Genomic DNA, 12,729 nt, shown 5'->3' on the forward strand with positions numbered 1-12,729 from the left:
GAAGGCTTACAACAATCTATAAGGTTGTGCCATGTAATGTAAAACGTGTGTGCTGTTATACTTCTGTGTGGATTTTAACTTAAAGGTAATGTACTGGCTAACCATAATGGTGGTATATGAAAGGCATCACTCCTATAAAATACAATAGATATTGGGAAACCCAATCGGAGGCATATTAAATATGTGTTTATGGAACAGGGGCTTGGACCAGCATTTCTAGCTTAGCGACCAGAGGTATTTTTGGTTTTGCATTGTCATTTTTCGCTCCCCTTCTTCCCAGAGCCATAAACTTTTTTATTTTTTGGTAAATATGGCCATGTGAGGGCTTGTTTTTTGTGGGATGAGTTGTACTTTTGAACGACGCCATTCATTTTACCATGCCGTACATTTGAAAATGGGAAAAAAAAAAACCAAGTGCGGTGAAATTGCAAAAAAGTGCAATCCCACACTTGTTGTTTGCTTTGCTTTTTTTTTTTTACTAGGTTCACTAAATGCTAAAACTGACCTGCCATTATGATTCTCTAGGTCATTACGAGTTCATAGACACCAAACATGTGGTGAAAAAAAATTCCAAACTTTGTTTAAAAAAATTGCGCCATTTTCTGACACCCATAGCTTCTCTATTTTTCATGTTCTCGGGTTGGGTGAGGGCTTATTTTTTGCATGCCGGGTTGACGTTTTTAATGATACCATTTTGGTGCAGGTATGATCTTTTGATCGCCCATTATTGCATTTTAATGCAATATCGCGGTGACCAAAAAAACCGTAATTCAGTCATTTTGACTTTTTTTTCCTCGCTACACCGTTTAATGATCAGGTTAATCCTATTTTCCATTGATAGATCGGGTGTTTCTGAACACGGCGATACCAAATGTGTGTATGTTTGTTTTTTTATTGCTTTATATTGAATGGGGCGAAGGGGGTGATTTGAACTTTTAGAATTTTTTTTATATATTTTTCACTTTTGGCATGCTTCAATAGTTCTCCATGGGAGACTAGAAGCTGCTATAATCCGATCAGCTCTGCTACATACAGGCAATGATCAGATCACCTGTATGTAGCAGAATACCTCAATCGCAATGAGTGCTAACCGCCGGCATTGCCAACCCATCGGTGACCCGCGATCACGTGACGGGGGTCACCAATGGGCAGATTTCCGGCCCGATTTCTGGAAGCACATGTTAAATGCCACTGTCAGAGTTTGACAGAGGCATTTATCGGGTTAATAGCTGCAGGTGGATTGTGAATCCACACGCGGCTGTTCTGGGAAAAACAGCTGACGTACCAGGAAAGATGTGGGCTCACCGCCAGTCGGAAAAGGGTTAAACATTGATCAGTAACAGGTGGATGAGTGACAGGTGGAGGGCTGGAGCTCTGAGAGCCCTGTCAAATTCAACACTGACTAACAATTCAAACTATGCGGGTCCTGGCAATGAATTGACTATTTATAATTAAAATCAGACCATGTGATGATTTTAATTATAAATAGTCAAATCATTGCCAGGACCTGCATGGTTTGAATTGTTGGTCAGTGTTTACTTGATATATTGCTGGTTCATGGTCTAATTTTTATTATAAACAGCCAAATCACTGCCAGGACCTAAATGGTTTCATTTGTTGGATAGTGTTGACTATTCATTGTGTGTTCTTTGGGTGCAGTGCTGCACTTTTCTGCACATTTGTTTCAAGATATATGTAATTAAAAGTTAAGTTTTATGACCAGCAATGGCTGTCTCCACTGAACCTGGAAAGGCCATGTGCGATAATGGTGCAAACCTGGTGGCGGAGCAACCTCACACACATGCCTTGCATGGCTCATATCCTGAACCTGGTTGGACAGCGATTTCTCTGCCACTATCCCAGCCTGGGTGCACTGCTGCAGAAAGCACGGTCGCTGTGTGCTCACTTCCGCTGTTCTGACCCTGTGCCGGTCATCGACTTGCATCACTACAGAGGTTTTTCATGCTACCGGTTAACCAGTTGATGTGTGATGTGCAGACACAGTGGAATTCCATTCTGCACATGTTGCAGGAACTGTGACAGCAGCGATGAGCCCTGGTGCAGCATGTCATTTTGCATAGCCTGGGCTCACGCAGTACGGACGTGGTGCAAATAACACATGCAGAGTGGGCACAGGTGAAGGACCTCTACACCATTCTGAACAATTTCAAAATGGCTACTAAGATGATTAATGCTGACAATGCAGTCATCAGCATCACTATTCCGGTCATCTACATGCTGTAGTGGACTTTAAATCGTCTGCAGGAAGAGGTGGTTGTCTCAGAGGAAGAGGAGGAAGCAGAGGAGGAAGGGATAGCAATATCTCTACATTCCGGACTGTTGTTGCACAGACGGGTGTCATGGGAGGGCGGATTACAGCGATCGAGGAGGGCTCATGGTACCATACAAATGGTTTAGTGAAGGTGCAGGAGCCGAGAAAAAAAAAAATGGAGGACGATGAGGAGCAACAGGTGAGAGACCGCAACAGTCAGCAGATGAAGAGTAGTTAACGTGAGGGGATGAAGGGAGCAAAGTTGAGTGAAACTCTGCCACCAGCAAACCATGGATTTGGACCTCATGGGAGCACCCAACACATGAGGGCCTTCTTGCTGCACCATGATGTCTATATTGTTAGGATCAGAAATAGTGCTGACTAGAGTTGAGCGACTTTTGGTTTTTTAGGGTCGCGTTTCGTTTCGTGAAACCCGACTTTTCCAAAAGTCGGGTCGAGCAAGATCGTCCGATTATAGGGAAAAGTCGGGGTCGTCCCGAAACACGAAACCCAATGTAAGTCAATGGGGAATAAAAGTCGGCAGTGAGAGGAGGACAGGATACACACCTACAGTGCCCATTTGAATGCCAAAAGCATCAATTCTTCTTACTTAAGCTTGTCAACCTTAATTAACTTCATAATACAAGTTACGCACTGAAAAATGGGGGTTATTTGGCTAAAGTTGTGGGTGGGGGAGGGCTGGCTGCAGGTTTTCATGTGCCCTGGGCGAAAGAGCGCCCCTTTAACACATACCACAACTCATCATGCTCCGATACGGCAGAGAAATAGCGGTATAGTACAATGAAAAATACCTCACTTTTTACATCTCATGACGAGGCCCATCTATTTCTCCATACAGAATCATTGGTCCAATATAATGTTTGAAACAGTATATGATGAGCTCCACATAATGCTACAGTATATGTTGGTCCCCATGGATGAAGCTCCACTGTCTTATGGGCCCAAATAATGCTCCAAACATAATGGGCCCCATTTCTAATGCTCTAGTGTATAATGGGCCCTGTAAATGCTGCTCCAGTGTCTGATGTCCACCTTTGGAATGTTCCAGTGTATGGTGGGCCCCATCTATCATTCTCCAGAGTATAGTGCTCCCCAAAAATTGCTGTCCCAACATTGAAAACAATCAAATAAGTCTCCTCGCTAGGGAATCCCTGTACTTGTCTGGACAGGTGCTGTAGCTTGCTTAACAGCTCGCCAGCCGTTCTCACGCCCAGTATGGATTGCACGTGATTGCACAAAGGTTAGAAAGGGTACCGTATCCCTGGATAACATGTATGGATAGCGTACACATTCAAAATATATGTCTCAGGAGGCAGGCTCAGACGGTGTCAGGCACAGTATGGATTGCACAAAGGTTAGAAAGGGTACCGTATCCCCGGATAACATGTATGGATAGCGTACACATTCAAAATATATGTCTCAGGAGGCAGGCTCAGACGGTGTTAGGCCCAGTATGGATTGCACGTGATTGCACAAAGGTTAGAAAGGGTACCGTATCCCTGGATAACATGTATGGATAGCGTACACATTCAAAATATATGTCTCAGGAGGCAGGCTCAGACGGTGTCAGGCACAGTATGGATTTGACGGCCCAGATTACACAGCGGAGGAGCAGGGAGAGGTAAAGATTGCAAATGCTGGGGCCCTGCCCAAGCAAGGGGGGCCCACTCGTGGGCGTCGGTACTGGCACTGGGCCCCTCATAGTACAGCGGTGTGTCTGACGGCGGGTGTGCACCACCACCGTCAGAGACACTTGATTGCACTATGATGGACCCTGTGCCAGTGCCCGCGCCCAAGAGTCGGCCTACCCACCTGTCCAGGGCAACGGCACTCGCATGGTGTCGTGCGGTAGGTGGTGACCCCGGCCATGGGGGGGGAGGCAGCACAGTTAGGGAGTTTTAGAAAGTGGCATATGTTGATGTTGGACATTCAGCTGATGCAAAAGGCGAAATAGGTGAAGTACCAGGAAGAGGTGGACCAAAGCAAGCCATTTTTCTGTCACCCTATGTGTCATCAGGGGAAGGTGGGACAAAATCCTTGGAAACTCATGCGTGGTTCATTTTAATGAAGGTTAGATCATCCACATTTTGGGTTGACAGACGGGTCCTTTTTTCTGTCAGGATTGATCCAGCTGCACTGAAGACTCTTTCCGATAGCACACTTGCAGCTGGGCAAGCGAGCTCCTGTAAGGCATATTGGGCCAATTCAGGCCAGGTGTCCAGTTTAGCGGCCCAATAGTCAAAGGGGAATGACCTGTGTGGGAGAACATCGATATGGGAGGAAAAGTAGTTTGTAACCATAGTTGACAACTGCTGTCTCCTGTCACTTTCCATCGATGCAGTATTACCAGTTGCGTGAGCGGTATTTGAAAAATCAGTCCACAACATTGTCATGAAACCCCTGTCTCCAACGCCACTTCTGCTGTGTGCACCACGAGCACCTCTGCCAAGCTGCCCCCGGCCCGTACGGCTCGGGTGAGAACCATCACCGCTGCTGTGTGCTGGGAATGCCTCAAGCAACCGATTTACCAGAGTTGCTTGTTTATTAGCCAATATTAGGTCAAGGTTCTCCTGTGGCATGATGTTTTGTAATTTGCCTTTATAGCGTGGATCCAGGATGCTGGCCAACCAGTAGTCGTCATCGTTCATCATTTTGGCAATGCGGGGGTCCCTTTTTAGGATCCGCAAGGCATAATCTGACATGTGGGCCAATGTTCCCGGTGTCAATGATGCACTGCGAGTGCTGGGTGGAGGAGCACTTTCTGGCAAATCCACATCCCTCCAGTCACGCACAAACCCTGTACCAGACCTTGCCACGCCAACATTTTCACTTGCCCCACGAGATGCATCCTCCTCCCCTAAGTAATCATCCCCATCATCCTCCTCCTCCTCCTCTTCTTCCTCCACCTCGTCCAGGAGAGGTCCCTGAGCAGACAATGGCTGAATGTCATCAAGGATTCCCTCCTCCTCTTCCTCCTCATCAACATTGGCTGCAGACGCCTGCTCCTTAAGGTGCGTCAAAGTTTGCATGAGCAGACGCATAAGTGGGATGCTCATGCTTAGGATGGCGTCGTCTGCGCTTACCAGCCGTGTGCATTCCTCAAAACACTGAAGGACTGTACAAAGGTCTTTCAGCTTCGACCACTGCACGCCTGTCAACTCCATGTCTGCTCTCAAAGTGCCTGGCCGTGTATCCTCCCACAAATGCATTATGGCCTGCCTCTGCTCGCACAGCCGCTCCACCATGTGCAGGGTGGAGTTCCACCTTGTTGCAATGTCGATAATGAGGCGGTGGTTGGGAAGGTGGAGCAATCGCTGCAGCTTCTGCATACGAACGGAGTGTACAGGCGACCGGCGGATGTGCGCGCACAGTCTTCGCACCTTCTGGAGCAGGGCTGTTAACTCCGGATAATTTTTGAGGAAGCACTGTACCACCAGGTTCAAGGTGTGAGCCAAGCAAGGTATGTGGCTGAGTTTTGAAAGGGCTATGGCTGCCACAAAATTACGGCCGTTATCACTAACTACCTTGCCTGCCTCAAGATGTACACTGCCCAGCCATGACTCAGTTTGTCGCTTCAAGTACTCGGCCAGCACCTCGGCGGTGTGTCTGTCGCCCAAACACATCATCTGCAACACAGCCTGCTGACGCTTTCCACTAGCTGCTCGATAGGGGGACACATCGTGTGCAACAGTGGCAGCTGCAGATGGAGTGCTCGTACGACTGCGCTCTGTGGACGAGCTTTCGCTTCTGGAGGAGGAGGAGGAGGGTCGAACGCCTACAGCCAACTGTTTCCTATACCGTGGGCTAGGCAGCACTGTCCCACCACCGCTGTCCCCTGTGGACCCTGCATCCACCACATTAACCCAGTGCGCAGTGATGGACACGTAACGGCCCTGGCCATGCCGACTGGACCATGCATCAGTTGTGAGGTGCACCTTTCCGCTCACTGACTGCTTGAGTGCATGGACAATGCGGTCTTTCACATGATGGTGGAGGGCTGGGATGGCTTTGCGAGAGAAGAAGTGGCGACTGGGTAGGTCATAGCGTGTTACTGCATAGGCCATGAGTTCGCGGAAAGCTGTGCTTTCCACCAACCGAAAGGGCATCATCTCAAACGAGATTAGTTTGGCAATGTGGGCGTTCAAACCCAGTGTACGCGGATGAGAGACTGAGTACTTTCTTGACCTAGTCATAGTGTCTGGGAGGGTGAGCTGGACTTGAGAGCTGCATATGGTGGAAGTAGCGGTGGACAAGGTGGACTGAGAGAGGGTTGATGATGGTGATGGAGTTGGTGTTCTTTCTGATGGCCTAGAATCAGTCTTTCGTTGATATAACAGTGGGATTCCCTGACTGCTGTGGTCTTGCAACGACACCTCAACATTTGCTGCTGTGCTAACCGGTGGGCTTACAGTGGGGGAAACAATGTAGCGTTGCTGACTACCTTCGTTGTGATCAGTTGCACATGTGGCACTTGAGGTTTGGTGTTGTGTCCACGCTTGCAAGTGCATGCTGGTTAAATGTAAGCATGCAACTGGTATTCAAATTTTTCAGATTTTTCCCTCGGCTAAAGGTCTTTGTGCACTTCTTACAGATAACCTTGGCCTGATCATGAGGATTTTGGTCAAAAAAGTGCCACACTGCACTCTTCCTACTTTGGCAGACATTTTGCGGCCTAGCACGCTGTGATCTTTTGACCCTCTGGACAAGCTGTCCAGCAACTCTTTTGATGTTTGGAACCTGTCTTTGGAGTGCTCCGGGCCTGCCAGATAACAGCTGTTGCGATGTCGATGTCTGCTGTGGATGCTCCTCATCTGAGCTATTGGAAGCAGCACCCTCTTCCCCCAATGGATGCCAATCTGGGTCAACAACTGGGTCATCCATCACCTCCTCTTCTATGTCATGTGCACCTTTCTCTGTGTCACCGTGTATGGTGGTATAGTGTGCGGGAAGGGGCACCTGAGTCTCATCAGGGTCAAAATCTGGCTCTGTACACTGCGAGGACAATGTAGTGCTCTGAGTGAATGTACCAGCAGAATCATCCATCAGCGGCTGTGCATCAGTGCACTCCATGTCAGATTCATCTTGGCCTGGGTAATTCACCATTTCACTTGATAATCCAGGCATGGTATGTGAAAACAGCTCCATGGAGTAATCAGTAGTATGGCCTGCGTCATCCTTCAATCTTGGTTGGGGTGAAGGACACAAGGAAAGGTGTGGTTCATGAACATGAGCCTCCAATGACGACTCAGTGCTTTTACTTTTTACAACTGAAGAAGAGGAGGCGATAGAGCTGGAGGCTGAGTCAGCAATGTAAGACAAAACTTTTTCCTGATGCTCTGCCTTTAAAAGCGGTTTGCCAACTCCTAGAAAACTAAGCGTTCGAGGCCTTATGTAGCCAGACGATGACGCAGGGTCAGCACCTCCTGCATTCGGTCCTATTTTGCTCTTGCCACTACCATCAGATCCACCACCAACACCATCATTACCAGCTGCCAACCCCCGCCCAATTCCACGGCCTCTTCCACCAGCCTTCCTCATTTTTGGTAGAAATGTAGACAAAATCCAACAAACTATATAGTAATGTAAAACAAGGTACAAGGTGTCTATAGGACAGGGGAGATTTAGAATTTCTGCACACACTTGTGGACAGTAGACACTTTTGGATTGTGTGAGGCCCACTGATATCTGAGCGCTATGTGACAGGCTCGATGGCACAGCTGCCTGTGACCAAAGTGACGAGAGGATAATGGAGATTTTCAATCTCTGCGCACACTTTTGGACACTGGACACTTGTGGATTGTGTGAGGCCCACTGATATCTGAGCGCTATGTGACAGGCTCGATGGCACAGCTGTGACAAAAGTGACTAGAGGATAAGGGAGATTGGATTGCTTTTAAAAAAGCAGTTTGCGGAGCAGTGGGTTAACAGCAATGCCAGCGTGTCAGGAAGCCTTAAAAGGCAGCCCAACAACCAACACCACTGATACACCACAATATAGCCTCCCCTTGCACTGCACACACAGTGACTTGTGTGTTGTGCAGGCCAAATCGCTAGCAGCAGAAGCAGTTTTTTTGTCTTCTTCCCTGCCTAACGCTCTCCCTACAGAATCAGCAGCAACCTCTCCCTATACTAAGATCGGCAGAAGTAAGATGGCGGTCGGCGTGCACGCCCTTTTATACCCCCTGTGACGCCCACCAAAGCAAGCCAATCACTTGCATGCCCTTCTGAAAGATGGTGGTGACCCGTGCCTAGGTCATCACGTTGCCCACAGTGTCCGTGGATCCTGATTGGCTGAAAAAGAGCACAAAACAAACTTTTGAAACGCGACTTTGGCGCGTAAGTCGCCGACCTCGTGGCCGACCTCATCCTAGGGTCGGGTTTCGTTTCATGAAACCCGACTTTGCCAAAAGTCGGCGACTTTTGAATTTTTTCGACCCGTTTCGCTCAACTCTAGTGCTGACTACTGGGTTGCCACATTACAAGAGTAAATTTTGCCAGATATTTCCCCCCTGTAAAGGGACAATGGCATGCTGGAGTATCGAAAGGCACTTGTAGACAATCCAAGACAGCAGTAAGGCACACAGTGTGCATTTGAGTTATAGACTTACAACTCTGGGAACGACTAGTCATCAATACAAAAAACATAACCAGCAGCAGCGTAAGTGGCAGAAGTAATTTCTGCGAGTCAGTACACACATTTTTTAGATCAGCCTGTGCACCAGCAAAACAGAGTACAAGTCTAACACAATGAACACCTGGAGAGGATGGTACAGGAGTATTTTGAGCTCAATATCCATGCCATTAGGGGTGGGGGGTCCGTTTTGCATTTTGGTCTTCAAAAATGGAAGTGTACTGTGACTCACCTGTCACACCGTAGAGGTTTAGTCATGCCAGGCAGCCAGCATTCTCTCAGAACGAGTCTTCAGCGCTTATAGTGGTGTCCTGACTGATAAGCGCATCTGACTGTCCCCTGAAAGTGTAGACCGCCTAACTTACCAAGATGAACAAGTCCTGGATCTCCAATGACTTTTCCATCCCAGTCTGGTCAGTCTAGGCGATGGTGTAGTTTTTAGTGTGCTGCATTGATCTCGCTTTATTGCAGTCTGTGACACCTTTGTCATGGCTTCTGTGCCTGCTGTTGCTACTGCTGCTGATGTTACTAACAATTTTTTTTTTTTTTTTTAAAAGTGAAGACTCCAAGTTGGGTCTTCATCTGGTGGGTTGCCTGTAGTGGAAGTCATGTCAGAGCCCCATTATACTATTTCTACTCTGGGGAAATTGATGCCACTTTTGTGGTGTCTACCCCTATTTTTTTTTTAAATGTTTGGACTCCCAAGTGGGGTCTCCTTCATGTGTGTTGCCTGTAGCAGTAAGGCTCCCTGACTGGCAGTCCTGCACTGACTTTATCAACTACCTAAAATTTCTTAAACAATAGTAGTCTACGCAGCTGATATTTGTGCCACCTGAGCGTGGCTGAGCAGAGCAGCAGTTTGAACTGTTGCATGAGGTGTCAGGGCTCCCAGCACAGAAGGCCTACGCCAGTCCCCCACCCACCTTGTCTTATAGCTTTAAATTTAAGTTTAAATTAAGTGCTGGCCCAGATCCTCACTCATAAATGGCCCATGCCTGACTGCTGCTGTGCCATTATCAAATTTTTACTGTGGGTCAATTGATGCCATTTTTCCTGGTGTCTGCCCCTTGTTTTTGCAAATGTTTGGACTCCAATTTGGGTCTCCTTCATGTGTGTTGCCTGAATTTGGCAGGGCTCTCAGAGCACCTGTCACTCATACACCTGTTACTAATCAATGTTTAAGCTAGAAATTCTGGTCCAAGCCCTGTCGCATGCATCCAGCTGCGCAATTATACTATTTGTACTCTGGGTCAGTTGGGCGGTGGGAGACTTGTGACGTGGGGGGGAAAACAGGGTAATTGGGGTGCTACCTCTGAGAACTGTACTTTGTATGATGTTAAGGTGGAGGAAGAGGAGTAAAGGTTACTTGACGCAGCACTTGCCATACACTGGAGCACATGCTCTTTCTGGCCCTCATCTACAAAGCGTATCGCTGTGCGGCTGCCAAAGAAAGGAAATTGAGTACCCATCCAGTAACAGAAGTTGTTCGTTGTACGAGCCGGTGTTCCTTTAGTATAGCTTTCAGTAACATCACCACCTACCCCACGTACACCAAGCCTATTCCCCCTTCCACCACGACATCGCTTTTTTTCCCCCCACTCATGTTGAATGTACCCTTCTCCTTTTTTATCTAGCTGTCCGTCACCTGTCAGTAAATTAATTTGTATTTGCGGAGATGGTGTGGCTGGACAACAGAATTAACACAAGATTTAAATGCTGAAATGTGGACTGATGTCTGGACCACACAATTAGCACAAAGGATTTAGATAATAAAATGTGGACTCCTGCCAGCACCACAGTATTAGCACAAACAATTTAAATACTGGAAGGTCAATTTGACACAGGATCCTATCTAGCTGAACAAGCTGACAATAAACCACCTAACTATCTGAATACTTGCAGCAGCCGTTACACTGACAAAATGGTGCAAAAACATGTCCGTTTTTCATATGAAGAGGGACATGTGACTTCAGCAGCCAATGACAGAAGCCCGTAAGTCTGGACATTGTGGATGGTTTCTGCGCCCTGATTGGCTGCCATAATCGCCACACGTTAAGTTAATAAAAATAAAAACAAACATACAGTCAGTCGCTACTCTGACATTTCTCCACCTCCTCTCCTCATCATAAAGCACCACGATCCTACACAAAGTCCTTTCAAAAGCATTAGTGGAATCTTGATCATTTACCGAGCTTTTGATGAATTTTAACGGTTTTTAGTAAAAATGCTCGGGAATCAGGACACGATTCCAAATGTGCAGCATTCATGCTGAATTTGAGACTGGTGAACATTTCCTATAACAAGTGCGCTCAACTCTAGTCTATTATTAAGGGAAAAAGAAATCCAAACCTACAGGACCCTGTGTGAAACATGGATTTTTGTGAGAACTCACCGTAAAATCCTTTTCTCCGAGACGCTCATTGGGGGACACAGGTACTGTGGGTGTAGATTTAATATCATGGCATTGCATCATCTTTTGAGCACGAATTTTTTCTAATTTGTCACTCAGTACTATCTTCAGACCCGATGGGGTCTAAATTTTCTCCTAATTTAGCCAATTTATATATGTCCTTTTGGGAAAATAAATACATATACACTGTGGATAATCCCTTTCTGGATAATGTACTGTGGTGGGGGAGATACATTGATGACGTGGTCCTGTTAAGGTTCGGTTGCAGCGATGTATCTCCCTCTCCTGGCATGTTTGATTTTTTCAGATACATTGGAAATAATTCCTTAAATATCAGGTTCACCTATGAAATACATGGTGCATGTGCTACATATCTTGATGTTAAACTTACAGGAGATGTTAATACGGGGAATATACATACTACCTTATTTAGAAAGGAAACTAGTGGCAATGCTATATTGCATGCAGATAGTTGTCACCCGCCACATGTGATACGTAATTTACCGTTGGGTGAATTAATCCGCGCCAAGAGGACGTGTTCTAATGATGCTCTTTATAAATCTGAAAGTCGCAATATTTGTACTAGGTTATCAAAAAGGGGTTATAAGGACTGGATGTTGAACAGGGCCATTAAGAAAGTGGATAATAAAACTAGGAAGAGTTTATTGCAAAGTAGTACATCACATATTAAGCAAAACAAAAATATTCCTACTTTCTCAACCGCTTTTAGTTCAGATTATAAGGGTGTCATTAAAATTCTACGTAAACATCTTCCCCTGCTGCACCAAGATCCGGTTTTACCGCAAATATTAGCTGGAGGATATTGGCGTGTTACAAAGAGGGCTAAAAATTTGAGTCATTTTTTGTCCCCCTCGTTGTATTTGTCTGATCGCACTAAACCCACGTGGTTAAATTATTTGGGTAATTACAAGCGTGGCGAGAAATTGTGCGGCTTCTGCCGTTATATGGATATCACGGATAGATTTGTTAATTACAGCACACAACAATCTTATAAAATTAAAACCTATATGAACTGCAATACCACTCATTTAGTGTATATGGCAGAGTGCACATTGTGCGGTATTTATTATATTGGTTGTACCACCCGCAGCTTGAAGAGGAGATTAAGTGGGCACATTACTACCTCTAATCCAGTGTCCATGTCCAGTCGCAAGAATGTGTCTGGCTTATCTAAACATTTTCTTGAAATACATGGGGGCAATTTATGTAGTCTCAAAGTAAAGGGAATAGAACGGGTAGTGAAAACCCCCAGAGGGGGTGACTGGGAACATTTATTACATTGTCGGGAAGCGTTCTGGATACTTGCGCTTGATGCACGGTACCCGCAAGGTTTAAATTATAGGAATGATCTCATGTATTTTTATTGAGTACTGA

The 12,729-nt window shown here is 46.4% G+C and overlaps 1 protein-coding gene across 2 annotated transcripts in view; it reads right to left on the bottom strand.

Annotated features, from left to right (window-relative positions):
- LOC141055532 (formin-1-like) overlaps nt 1–12,729 on the bottom strand; it is a 412,359-nt gene that overhangs the window by 250,505 nt on the left and 149,125 nt on the right. The window lies entirely within an intron of this gene.

The sequence above is a fragment of the Dendrobates tinctorius genome, unplaced genomic scaffold (genome assembly GCF_039654945.1).
Source record: "Dendrobates tinctorius isolate UK_male_01 unplaced genomic scaffold, ASM3965494v1 ptg000186l, whole genome shotgun sequence".
In the NCBI taxonomy this organism is placed as follows: domain Eukaryota; kingdom Metazoa; phylum Chordata; class Amphibia; order Anura; family Dendrobatidae; genus Dendrobates; species Dendrobates tinctorius.